This window comes from Culex pipiens, chromosome 1 (genome assembly GCF_016801865.2).
Source record: "Culex pipiens pallens isolate TS chromosome 1, TS_CPP_V2, whole genome shotgun sequence".
Lineage (NCBI taxonomy): Eukaryota > Metazoa > Arthropoda > Insecta > Diptera > Culicidae > Culex > Culex pipiens.
This window is the reverse complement of record NC_068937.1, coordinates 106,848,283-106,861,767: the sequence shown is the minus strand read 5'-3', so window position 1 is coordinate 106,861,767 and position 13,485 is coordinate 106,848,283.

Genomic DNA, 13,485 nt, shown 5'->3' with positions numbered 1-13,485 from the left:
CCGGAAGTGTCTCCAAGGGGCCACCGGTAACCGGTTCTATGATGGCCAGAATGGGTCAGCGAGCAACGGCATGACTGTAAATTGACATATCTTTCAATTTCATGAAGTTTGATATGTCGGATGATAGGGTTTCTCTCATATTCCGGGAATGTCCCCAAGGGGCCACCGGTAACCGGTTCCAGATTGGCCAGGATGGCTCAGCGAACAACGGCATTACCAAAGATGGACATATCTTTCAATTTCATGGAGTTTGATGTGCAACATGATGGGTTTTCACCAAAAAAGTCAAGTTGGCCGTTCATCGGGTACCCGGGAACCGGTTCCAGGTTACCCGGAAGTGGCCACTAACACTCCAGAGTGGTTCTGGCAATCGTGTATTGTGTTTTTAGTAAGTTTTATGGATCAATTTCAACTATCATGAGAGTATTGGTATCGCTTATATGTGAAAAACAGTAAAATATGAACTTTTCGGATGTTCCGGATTTCCGGAACCGGTAGGTCACCTGGCCCTGATATTAATATTTGTGGTCAAAGTACAGGTAAATACCTGTCGAATGCAACCCGGAGCATCCTGATTGGTTGAAATTTGCCGGAGATACAGGTCGTCAAAGTTGGGGTCTCAAAAAGGTCCTTTTTCGGTTGTAGCCGATTCCCGGTGGCCACAGTGACCAAATCCGGTTTTCCAGGTCGGTTTCGGAAAGGGGACGTTCTAAGCTTTCATTTGTGACCAAAAGAACCGGAATCGGTCAAAAACTGGATTTTTGACGATTTTTTAAAGTTTGGGGTCGAAAAGGACCCCAATACCTTTAAAGTAACTTTTTTTATGGACGCTCCCCTAGGGGTCGTCCAAGGTTTGTTTGTTTTGTGAAATGTGTATTTATACTATAAATTTAATGTCAGAAAATTTCAAGGCTTTAGCATGTATATAGCAAAAGTTATGGCAAATTTAATTTTCAAAAAGGCCGAAAAGGACCCCAATACCGTAGGAAGGTTAATAAATAGAGAAAACAAACAAGCTTAAATTATAAAAATGACAGCTTATAAAGCAGATGAAAAATTATTTAAATAAACAAATAAATTAAGAAATCAAAAAAATATATATAGAAATGATAAACAGAATTGAAATTGCTACCAACTTAAAAGAAACTATATTTGTTAAGGAATCACATGGTTACAGCAGTACCAATTGGTCAAATAGAGTGGAAAAAAAATGAGAGATAAGATAACCAAAAGCTAATAAAAAAAAATGGTGGATAATAAACAGAAGCCGTTTAACAAAATCAGTAAAACAAAATAAAAACAGAAGATGAATGATATTTAAAAATGAAAGAAGAGAAACCCCGTTCTGCGATGTTTCAGGTACATCCACAGCAGTTGACTCAACAACAACATACTGCGAATCAAAACAATACCGTCTACCATCACAAATTACTTCCCTTTCCCACATTGTCACGCCCCTTTCATTCAGCCGTCTCGATTCTGACCCGCGGTGGTCAAAGAATTACGAGCCGTTTCCACAGGTCACCACCCGAGCATGAGTAAATAACAAGGGAAAAGCGTAATAATACCTTTCTCTGGTATCAATACCAAATTTTGGTAATCCTGGACCCTTTAAAATTTGTCTTAAGGATTAAGCAAGAGCAAAATTTGGTATCATACCAATTTAAGGTATTGTTTTGATATTGCAAAATTGCAGAATTTGTCAATGGTCGAACACCACATTTTGGTATTCTTTTGGTATTACAGTATTTTATCAAATTCCTCTGAAACTATGGGAAAATTTGGACCAATTTTGACTGGGATGTCTCAAAACGAATTCTTTCATTGAAACCCGGAAATTTCAAACTTGATTTTAAACAATTTTGATATACCCCCGAAAGAAATGACTTGAAATTGTGGAAAATTTTCTAAGTCAGGATGCCACATTTTGGTATTATTTTGGTATTGAAGTGTTTCATCAAATTCCTCTGAAACTATTGGAAATTTTTTATCAATTTTGACGAGATAATTAATTATGCACTAAAATGACTTGAAACCCAAAAATGTTTATGCTGATTTTAATTTTTTTTTTTTGATATACCCACTAAGATTTTTTTTAAATCGTTGAAATTTCTCTAAGTCGGGATAACCAAATACTTTGAAAAACGAGTCAATCGACAAATTATTGAATTTTGGTGAATTTCAATCCAGTTTAATTTTAATAACACTTATTTTTCAATCTTGTTTTTTTTCAGAAGCTTCAAGAACTTCAAGCACAGGCCGATCATCAATGAAAAATGCATTCTATGATTTTCGGTTCGACAAAAACGTTCAAAATATTTGCAACAGCATAAGAAATATTTTTTTGCGAAATGTTACCCCTGCAGTCTGTACATTAAATTTTCTTTCAAAAACATGTCGCTCGATTTATTACAGATGAGTAACGGGGAATGCGGCGTCGTTTAAATATTTTTTAAGCGTTACATAAAAGTCCTTTGACACCAAATTTCTAACTCTTCTCGGTTTCATAGTTTCAATTGTTTGTCATTTCATTCATGTGACATTAAATGCTTCACAACCTAAAATCTCTAAATTATGTTGTTGAGTACACTTTTAGTTATAGTATCCTGCTATTGAAAATTAAATAACTACAAAGAAAAAGTCAAGTTAAACTACCGTCAGATCATTGACTATATCGCGATGGAGCCACCTTAATTGAGACATTACCTGTGCCTAATTTCGTGCGTACAGGTTTCCAACTCCAACAGGAGATAAATCACCACCAGATCGACACCCCGTACGCCACACCCAACTCCAATCAACTCCATCGGACGTCTACCTCTCTACCCATGCAGACTTCCCAAACTATGAATAACAACAAACCTTGTGTGTCGAATAGCTTTATTAGCACCACATCCCCGACCGGCCATCAACCACGCACTTTTGGGGTGCTCCATGGACCAACCTGCCACTCCCGCCGAGGTCCGGGCAACCTCGACAACTATAAACATCTAATCAAATTAACTTTTTATTGCATCTAATCGGCTCTCGGGGCGGAGGAAGCGCAGTTTTAAATCCCGCGTTCTGTGGGCAGTTCCGTCGTCGTCGTCGTCGTGGCCCCTCCACGGAAATGGCCACGGAATTGCCGCGTCAACGACGGCCCAAAGTGGCTCGTTCGCGGGTCTAATTTCTTGACCATCCACAAACCCTTCGAGAAATGATCATGATCGCCCATCCGGTGTCTTCGGAACGTTTTGAAGACTGTTTGGTTTGAAGTGTAAAACAGACGAGGCTTTTAAAAGCATGCTTTTTTAAAAAAGTCTGTTTTTAAAGTGGTTTCTGTTTGATTGTGCCAGTTCTCTTTTTAGTGATGACACCAACCAACACATTTATTGCGTTATAACCGTCAGTTCTTAAACCAGTCCCGTGTGTTTCCGCTTTGAAAGGTGAAAATCGTTGCACATCGACCCAACGGCCAGTCGCCAGCGTTTCGAGTTTATTGCTTTATTGATATGTTCATGACATTTTTCATCCGGTAAGACTCCGAGATTAAGACTTTAAAAATGTGACCAACACGGTCGGTCTGGCTGTGGTGCATAATAAATGAGTGGCGTGGCGGTAATTTGATCCTCGTTATAACGTTAATTGGTGTTGTGTCCCACGGATCGGATCGAGTTAAGGAGTTCAGGGAAAAAAAAAAAAAAGAGGCGAGCTTAAACTCCGGCTGATCTTTAACGGCAGCAACGAAGCGCACGCGGGCATCAAGTATGGTCATTTTGTCATAAGTTGTGTTATTTGGCTCGATATTAAATCGACTCAATGGGGGCTATAAACAAATAACATTTACGACCGTGGTGTGCGCCCGAGAGGAGGCAGGATGTCCCGGTGGAACACGTTGCGGCGATGATGATGGTGATGATGTTCTGAGCTATGGTGTATCATCTGCATAGTTTTACGACTTATTAAATGTGGAGGTAAGAGGTTAGTCAAGGTGATAGTTGCAATTTATTTTAAAAGTTAAGCTGACTTTGGAGAATTAAGTTGCAAAAAACTGAAGAATATTAATAATTGCATGCTACAAATTTAAATTGACAAATTTGATAACAACAACATTTATAATGATAAAATAAATGCAAGTAATAAAATTGGATAATTTAAGTTAACTCTATTTTGTGTTTTTAAGCATCTGTGGCAAATTTACATTTGGTTAAGGTCAACACTTTAAAACTCGAGGTGTTATGAAAAATGGTTTTCATACAAAAATTACAGTTTTAAATCGCTAAAAAATATCAGAACCAGAATGCACACTGTACCAAGTTTAAATTCCAAAATGATAGTAGCCTTTACAGAACTCCAGATGCCATAAAACTTCAATGTTACAGTATGTAAAAAAGTGTATGAACTTTGTTTTCAAATCATTCGAATGATCAAATCAAGTAGCGTCCTTTGAGTTACAAAAAATTTGGTACCCAATCATCTACAGGACATCGCTTAAATTTTAAAGTAATCGCAGTTTTAGTGAAAAAAGTTGATTTTTTCTCGTTTTCGTCATTTTTCCGTTTTTGCGCGCGGTGCGTCGAAAACCCCAGTTTTTTTTTTTTTCAAAAAAAATGTATCTCAGACAGGGCTTGCGAAATTTCGACTTTGTTGGTGATAGCTGACAGAACACTTCAATCGTCTTCACCACGACAACCTGATTTTTACATTCTACTTTCGTTCGTTTCACACATAAAGGAATGAGTGCTACGCAAAGTCACTCACACAATCATTGACTTCCCTCCAGGAGAAAAATCGCTTAGAGAGCGATGGTTTGACATTCTACCGAGATTCCGATCATCTCTCCAATGATAGCAATCATATGACTCCTGTCACCACGCAGCATAAACTAGGAAGAGAGAGACAAAAACGAGAGAAAGAGAAAGAGCACGTTGCCTCGTTCGGGGGGCTGCTTGAGTGGTGCTCATTTTTCGTTCGTTTCGTCTTCGTGTTTACGTTCATCGACCGTCGCCAAGCAATGACGGTCATGATAGGCGTTGTTTGTCAGCGATCAAATATCGTTTTGGGAAATGATCGCTGACAGAAAGTTCTATCGAATATCGAGCAGTCCCATTCAGTGATAGATCCCTTTTCAATGATTGATCTCAGAATATTAAAACATAACTTCTCCATTTTTTTGACATGTTATGCAAAATCAAGGAATCTGATGAAAAATATTTTATAAAGATATTTTTTGCCAAAACCACTTTTCGCAAAATCGTATCTCCGGGCCAATTCAACCAATTTCTAGTTCTTTTGATCACATGGACACAATGAATTGGACGCAAAATGAAGGTTCTGAAATTGCAATCCAAAATTTTCTGTGTATGTAAAATAATGTTTCCAATAAAGAATATTTTATTTTTGACCATTTTCGAAACATAATTTGATGCTGTGTGCCGCCCATTAAATATTGATTATTATTTAAATTTTGCTGTTATTGAAAAAATATTATTCAAACTCATGATCTGAACGATTTCCAATAAATTTCTATTTTCCCGGAAGGTCTTCTTACGAATGAAAATAATGTTTGGTCAATTATTCACCAATTTGCTGTTTTGTCCAGACCTCATTCGCAACATTGTTTATTTTCAGCGTTTGATTTTGAAACTCACAGTTCTTGCTGAAAATGTTGAAACTCTCAGTGATTCAGCGCCTTAAACACGTTTTTTTTCTATAGACTTGAATAATTTCAAAGCATTAATTTTTATTCTTCGTTATTGGATTCACTTTTTGACAACCGTGACTGATAATCTCCTTAACAAAAGCTCCTTCGTTTGCACAACGAAATTAACGATCCAGATGATTCATTTCCATTGCCCCTGCAGCAAATCTTGTACAACGTTTTCGTGCAACACCTCTCCCCCCGATCAGCCAGCCAGACTCATCAACAGTATTAAAACAAAAATATATCATCTCTGCTAATAAACAGTTTAACTAACCTTGACAGCTCGGAACCCACTAAATAATCCAAATACGAGGAAAAACGATTCCGCCCACCCCAAGGCAAAACAGGGAAAATAAATGAAATGAAGAAGCAAACACACACACTCACAAACTTTCACATAAAATCAAGATGAGCATAAATTTACTTTTATTGCATTTTCTGGTTTACTTAACACGTTTTACATACCACCTCCACGGTACGGTGTGTGTGTGTGTGTTGGAGTGCTCAACTTAAGGTGGTTAGGATCCCTCGTAAAAACTCAAGTGCCAAGAGGGGGTGAAGACAGCAAAAACAAAACAAAAAGTCCGGCGAGGGACCCCAAACCACAGAAACCAAACCAAACCGTGCCATCATAATTGTTATGCTTCCTCTGCCCTCCTCCTCGTCAGCAGTCAGCTTAACCTTAACTCGGCAGCCAGCCAGCAGCTCAGTGTTGTTCATTTGGCACATAATAATTATCCACTTTTCTCGAGAACAAATTTCTCCTTTCCTCGGCCGTAAGTCCTTTTTCACAAGATGTTTTCGCCCTCCCTTCTCCTGATTATCAATTTAAGGGTTTGCTGATCGTTTCGGAGCGATATATTGAACGATGAAGATGGCGAGAGGTGCCCTTAAGGATGAGCGAGAGAGAGGAGCAAAATGACACATGTCGTAACAATTATGTTGCATTAGAGAAAGGACCTCCCAAACAGGCGGAACGAGGCTCAACAGAGAGTGCTCAAAAAGTGGTCGAACCAACGAGGCGCGAAGTTTCGAAAGGCGCAATCAGGAGGTGCTTCTGGATGGGCTACCAAAATTGGAGAGCAACGGCGGAGGCCTGAAGGGCTGAGCATAACCAGATCCAGCGATACCTTTCCACATGTTTACAGCTTGCATTTTTGAACGTTTTCGAGCGATAATGGATGGGTTGAGATGTATCGGACGATGACAGGGGAAATTCAATTAAATTTTGGATTTTTTAACAGCAGTGAAATTCTGGTTGTTGACATTGTTTTCTTTGATCCACTTAAATTTGATTGGAATTGGTCACCATAATTCAATAACAACAACATCGCAGTCGAACTTGACATGAACAATGAGACACGTGGAGAACCACACACCATTAATATACGGGTAATTCTCCGCCAACTCACACAGCACTCTAAAAAATAAAAAATAGGTAAGAAAAAAAAACAAAATTTTAAAATGAAAATTTTTGTTCTAAATGAAAAAATGACCTTTCTGGGTTAATGTAGATTCGAAATTTACATTAAATTTCGCTTACAAAGTCATGTTCCAATATTTTTTTCAGTTGAGTAACGGAAAATGACAGAGTTTTTAAAACTTTTTTGAGTGTTTTTTTCGATAAAAAATACCTTTTTTTTCGGAATTTTGAGTACGCCATCAAATCGGGCGTCCAATTTTACATAATAGTAACTTTGACACCAAATTTCTATCTCATCACCGTTTCAGGCTGCAAATTGGCTGCAAATTATTGAAAAACACCTCTTTTTTCGCATGTTCAAAAATGGAAGGGGTCGTGCCGCCCCTTCGTCACGAGACATCAAAAACGGACCTCGGATTCGTGACAGGGATAAAAATTACCCCTTAGGACAAAGTTGCAAATCGCAAATTGCAAAGGGGTCGGGGCAGCTTTTCCCGATTTCGTGTGAGTTGATAAAGAATTACCCATACATAAATTTTAATAAACTTAAGGGGTTACACACATGTAAATCGGCAAAAATTTCAGAGGTTGGGTTGAGCACATGCTTAAACTTTTTTTTAAATCTGTTTTCAGGGAATTAAAATATACATTTTCATCTATCAATAAAATAAATTTTAACACATTTAGTTTTATATTTGCCGAGATATAGCTATTTGAAGTTAGCAGTTTCAAAAAACGGGTGCCACGATATCTCAAAACTGCTTTGACCAAATCGGCTCAAAATTTTTATGAAGACTCATTAAACCGGTTCCGTGTGCATGACGAAGGCCGATTTAAAAAAAGTTTATTTTAAAAAAAGATAAAAATATTTTTGTGTTTTTCATATCAAAAATCGTCAGTTTTTGATTTTTGTTTTTTTTTTTAAACAAAATTTCAAAATCGGGCTTCGTCATGCACACGGAATATGTCTTTAGAGTCTTCACCCCAAATTTCAGCCAATTTGGTCCATCCCATCTCGAGATATCGTGGCACCCGGAAATCAACTCGGTGTTCCGAGAAAAACGCTCACAAAGTTTGACAGTCCGCTTTGCACATGGCAAAAGTTTAAACTTAAATCGTCTTCTACTCACTTAAATCATGACATATCTCCATGAAACTTTCAGGAGTGATTGGAATTCATCTTTGTAAAGGATTTAATAAATATTCAGAATAAAGAAATATTGAGATTTTTTACATGTATGTAACCCCTTAAGTAAATAAAAAGTACGTGGCTTCCTGAGAGTGCGCACAAAAATTCAAAGTACCGTTGATAACAATGGATGTCCAGATAATTTCCCATTTTTTTAAACGATGAAAATGTTCTTGTCAAAATAAACCAACCAGGTTTTATTCTGGGGTCATTTTTTGACTTTCTTTTGTTTAGAGCTAAGCGATGACCTATGCATGATTTTTTTAATGTCGAAAATTTAAATGTTTTTTTAACACTATAGAAAACAGTTGTGGAGAATTTTTTATATTTTTTATTTGAAAAATTATACATTTCCTTCACAAAACTACGTATGTTCAATGAAAATTTTATTTTTTGAAAGATTGAAAATCGAAATTTCAAGCAATGGCCTAATTTGATTCATAATTTGCAAAGGGCTTATTTATTTCAGAACAAAATAAATGTAATGAATATCACCAGAAAGTTTTTGAAAACATCTCATAAGTAAAATATTATCTCAATAGTAAAGTTGGATGATTTGTGTTCCGTCTAATTCGTTTAAGGTTTTGAAAATGTTCATCACAGAAATTTTATGATTGGATTTTGCGAAGATTAAATGATTTAAATTTAAAATTATTTGAGTCCAACTGTCTAAATTCATGGCAAGCATTTTTATTTTTTTCAGCATTTTCATAAGCATCCTCATCTTTACTCTAATTTTTTTGTTCGAACATCATTTGAATCAATTATAAATTTTACACAAAACATGTCACATTCCCTTCACAGCTTTCTTCATTAAACTACACCCAAAATTCAGAGTCGAGAGAATCGTTCCCTCGAAATTTATTGAGGGCTCGAAGCCAAAATCGAAAGAATAATGCTACCAACTCACACCATCATAACAAATGTGTTCATTCGTTAATTGAAACAATAAATCTCCAACCATTGTCATACATCGACATCTGACCACTCCTTAGTCACCAAGCTGTGGTGGCCGAGGCAGTTACGTCACTGGGTTAGCTTGTCAAAGGTCTCTGGTTCGATTCCCGTAGTCGACACTTTTAGTTTTTTGTTTTGACGGATGAACTTTTTTTTGCAAATGAACCTCAAGAGAATAATTCTTTCGCCCATCTTGAGCTGTGTTCTCCGTGTCCGGGAATGGTACCACTATTCTCTCGACTCGGGGCCATTATTCTCTGAGACGAGCGCTGCCCAGTTTTGGGTGTAGAAACAAAATTGTTTGTACCAAACAACTTTTGAGCAACGCATTTGGCTTCGTTTTTTCGGAATAAACATTATTTTTTTATTATTTTTAAAGATGAAACTATGTTATTACATTTCATAATCCGAAAAAAACATATCAAAATTTATTGTAGAATTTAAGGAACCCAGTTCTAAAGAATTTGATCATAAAAATAGTTTAATTTTATTGCCAATCCTGATTAAAAATAAATTGAAAACTTTAATGTGTGTAACTAAAAAAAAAGTCGGATTAGGTCACTGGGTCCTGGGTGAATCTGGACATATGAGGCAAATTGAAAAAAACGTGTAAACTTGCACAATATTTTGATGCTTTGTTTGAAACAGACACAGAAAACTAAATTATTCCAGAGCAGGTGGAAATTACTGTTTAAGTTCTGTTTTTGTCAGGAGGTCAGAACATGTAATTATAACACCCAGATTAGCTGTTTTCATAACACAAATTAATAACAGAGATTTGTTCGAAAAATTACTAATTCTGCTATCAAAAATTATTACAAGAAAATCCGATAACAGAGAAAAAATGTTACATATAACTTAATTTGGTATTGGAGAGATATGTTTTTTACAATAGAAAATAACTGATTTTGATTTTATTTTTCTTATTAGGCCGTGGCAAATATTTTTTGAAGTTTATGTCCCTCGACTCTGGCCAAAATCGAGGGGGGGGAAGCGGGGGGGAAGCAAACAAATAAAAAAAAAATTTAAATAACAAGCCATGGTTTTAACATTTGAAAGAAATAAAAGTGTTTTTAAAATGCATTTTACACCTGCCCAGATGTTTTGCAATCTTTAGTTTTAAAAATATCAAAGTATTCGCGAAATATTTTTTTTTGTCGAAAAAAACCTTTTTGCAAAACTGAACAGAACTGTACGGAACTTCACAAACAAATAAAACAATGTTGATCGATCTCAAATATGGTAAAAATGATTTTAAACGCAGGAAAATGAATTTCAAATTATTTTCAGTTCATTAGACTTTCTTTTCCATTAAAATTTTGAAGTTTTTCGAAAACATATTTTTTTTTGCGGACTCCTCCGTGTACGCACGAGTGCAAGCAGCAGTCAAGTGCTCAGTGCTCCATCGTTTTTTTCGAAATTTTTCGCCGTAATTTACCGGGATTAGCCGCGAGTTTGCTCCTGCAGCATGCCAAGGGCCGGCCGTGGCCGTGGCAGTTCGAGTGCGGCCTCGAAAAACCCGCGAAGTTCGTCTACCGGCCGTGTGCAAAAAGGTAAACAACCCAACGCCGCGTCGTCCGCCATTGCGCCGGGGAGTGTGTGCGCCAAAGGATTCGACCCGAAATTATTACACGCTAATTACCGCGTCCAGGATCGCAGCCATATTAGGCTCCGTTCAGCTACTTCCGGCAATCCGTCGACCGATGGCGCTTCAACATCCGCCAACATTCCCACCAGTAACAAGTTCGCGAGACTGAGTGACGAGGAAAGCAACAACAACAACACCGACGGTAGCACTACCGACGACGACGACGACGATGGTCGTACACGGAAGAAAGTGATTTCGCCAAAAAAAGTAATTACTCCAAAGGAACGACGACCACCACCAATTTTCGTTTTGGACACGTTGGCGGACGATGTTGACGAGCAGCTGGAAGGCCTCGTGTACTGCCTCAAAATAGGTAAATCGTCAGTGCAAGTGTTCACATTTGACCAAAAGAACTTCGACCTGGTTGTGGAGAAATTGAAGCGTAAAAACTTCAAATTCTACACATTCGACCCCGTGCAGAAGACCGCTGTTAAGATCGTCTTGCAGGGGTACCAAGACCGCCCGACCTCCGTCCTCAAGGAGCACCTCTCGGGTGTCGGAATAACGCCGCGAGACATAAAAGTCCTCTCGCGGAAGACAACAGTCACAGGTACACACACACTGTACCTGTTGTACTTCGATCGCGGCACCGTCAAACTTCAAGACCTGCGGCGGACTAAGGCGTTGGACGGTTTTTGGGTAAACTGGCGGTTTTACTCAAAAAATCCGACGGACGCAGCGCAATGTCACCGATGCCAGAAATTCGGCCACGGCTCGCGGAACTGCAACCTCCGGCCCCGCTGCGTGAAGTGCGGTGAGTCACACCTCTCGGAGGTGTGCGCACTGCCACGAAAGGCGGACTTGGGGGAAAATGCAGAACAAACCAAGCCGAGCGTAAAGTGCGCGAACTGCGGCGGTAACCATACCGGTAATTACCGCGGATGCGTCGCGCGGAAGTCCTACCTCGAGGAGCAGGAAAAGAGGAAGAAGAAAGCAGCAGCGTCCCATCCTCCTCAGCGAAGTACGAGCGCAGCCGTTCCTGCAGCTGGCCAGCGTACGGTTCCAGCGGACAACCCAGCGTTCCCTCCTGGATGGGGGCGGTCGTTTGCGAGCGTGGTCGCTGCCGGTAGCGGCGATGCGACCCAGCAAGGAGTCACCGGGGAAGATCTCTTCACCCTGCCGGAGTTCTTTGCTCTCGCGGGGGAGATGATGACGCGGTTTCGGACCTGCCGTAACAAGGCGGAGCAATTTCTGGCCCTCGGGGAGCTGATGATTAAGCACATCTATAAAGGATAAAAAAATGTGATCTAGTTTTAAGCTTTCTCTATTTCTATCCCCTTTCCCTTGCAATTTTAGTATGTTTTTTTTTCTTATCTTTTTCTTACTTTCGGTAACCCCTTAACTACAAGCAACAATTGTTCCAAAATGGATTATGATGTAACACACAGCTGAAAGGAACTCCAAAACTCTGTTATATATTTCAAAAGAACTTATTGTATATTGATAATTCACCAATAAAACCGAATTGAATTGAATTGAATATTTTTTTTGCCCCTTGATTTTTTCGGACCGATTTTGAAGGGGGGGGGGGGGTGACATAAATTTCTAAAATATTTGCAACGGCCTTATTAGCTTATTATATTTTTTATATTATTGCTTGGTTCCAACTAAATATTAGGTTTCAAAGCTTTCAAATGAAGGTAAAAGCGAATCATTAAGTTAAATTCACGATATTCTATGATTTTTTGAACATTGGCCGATCTGTAAACTGTTCCGAATATGAGGGATGACTGTGGTTTTCTTGAAGATTTTTTTTTCTAAATCAAATGTGCCTCATTATTCATAACTTGTTGAAGGAATTATGTCAAAATATTGTCAGTGAACTCAAGTGTATATCTTCCAATGAAAAATCATGCCGTAATGGAAGTCGGCATTATGCTAAAATAATTGAAAGTGCAAATTACACGATTAAAAGATAATGGCAGTGAAACAAACTAAATAAAATAATCTTATCCTTGAACACAGTCATTCTCAAGCAATCAATTTTTCTGTAAATTTTGTTAAACAAAATAAATTCCTTTGAACTTTATTAACCTTCCTAAGGTGTTAGGGTCTATATGACCCAGACGGCTTATAAAATGTGCTGTAACTTTTATTCATTCTAACTTACAGACTTGAAACTTTCTGACTTTTCCTAACTTTGTAAAATAAACATTTTGCAACCGGAAGCAACCTCCAGCGCCACCTAGGAAGGGCGCTACAAAAAAAACTTACGTTAAAGGTGTTAAGGGGTCTATATGACCCCGGAATTAAAAAAGCTGGCAAAAATCCATTTTGCAACCGATTTTCGTTCTTTTGGACGCAAATGAAAGGTATGGATGTCTAGAAAGGCACCTGTGCTATGCGGACCCAATTTGGCCACTTTGGTTCCTGGGAATCGATTCCAAAGGAACAAACTTTCCGGCAAACCGGCTCTCATAATTTTTAATAGATTTAGCTATGGATTAATGCATAATAAACTATAAATAATCTCTAAAAATACGAGTCATACGCTCTGGATCAGGTTGCATGCCATTTGGATCAAATCTGGCCACTCTGGAACCGGTTCCGGATACCCTGGAAGTGGCCAGATTGCTATTTTGGTA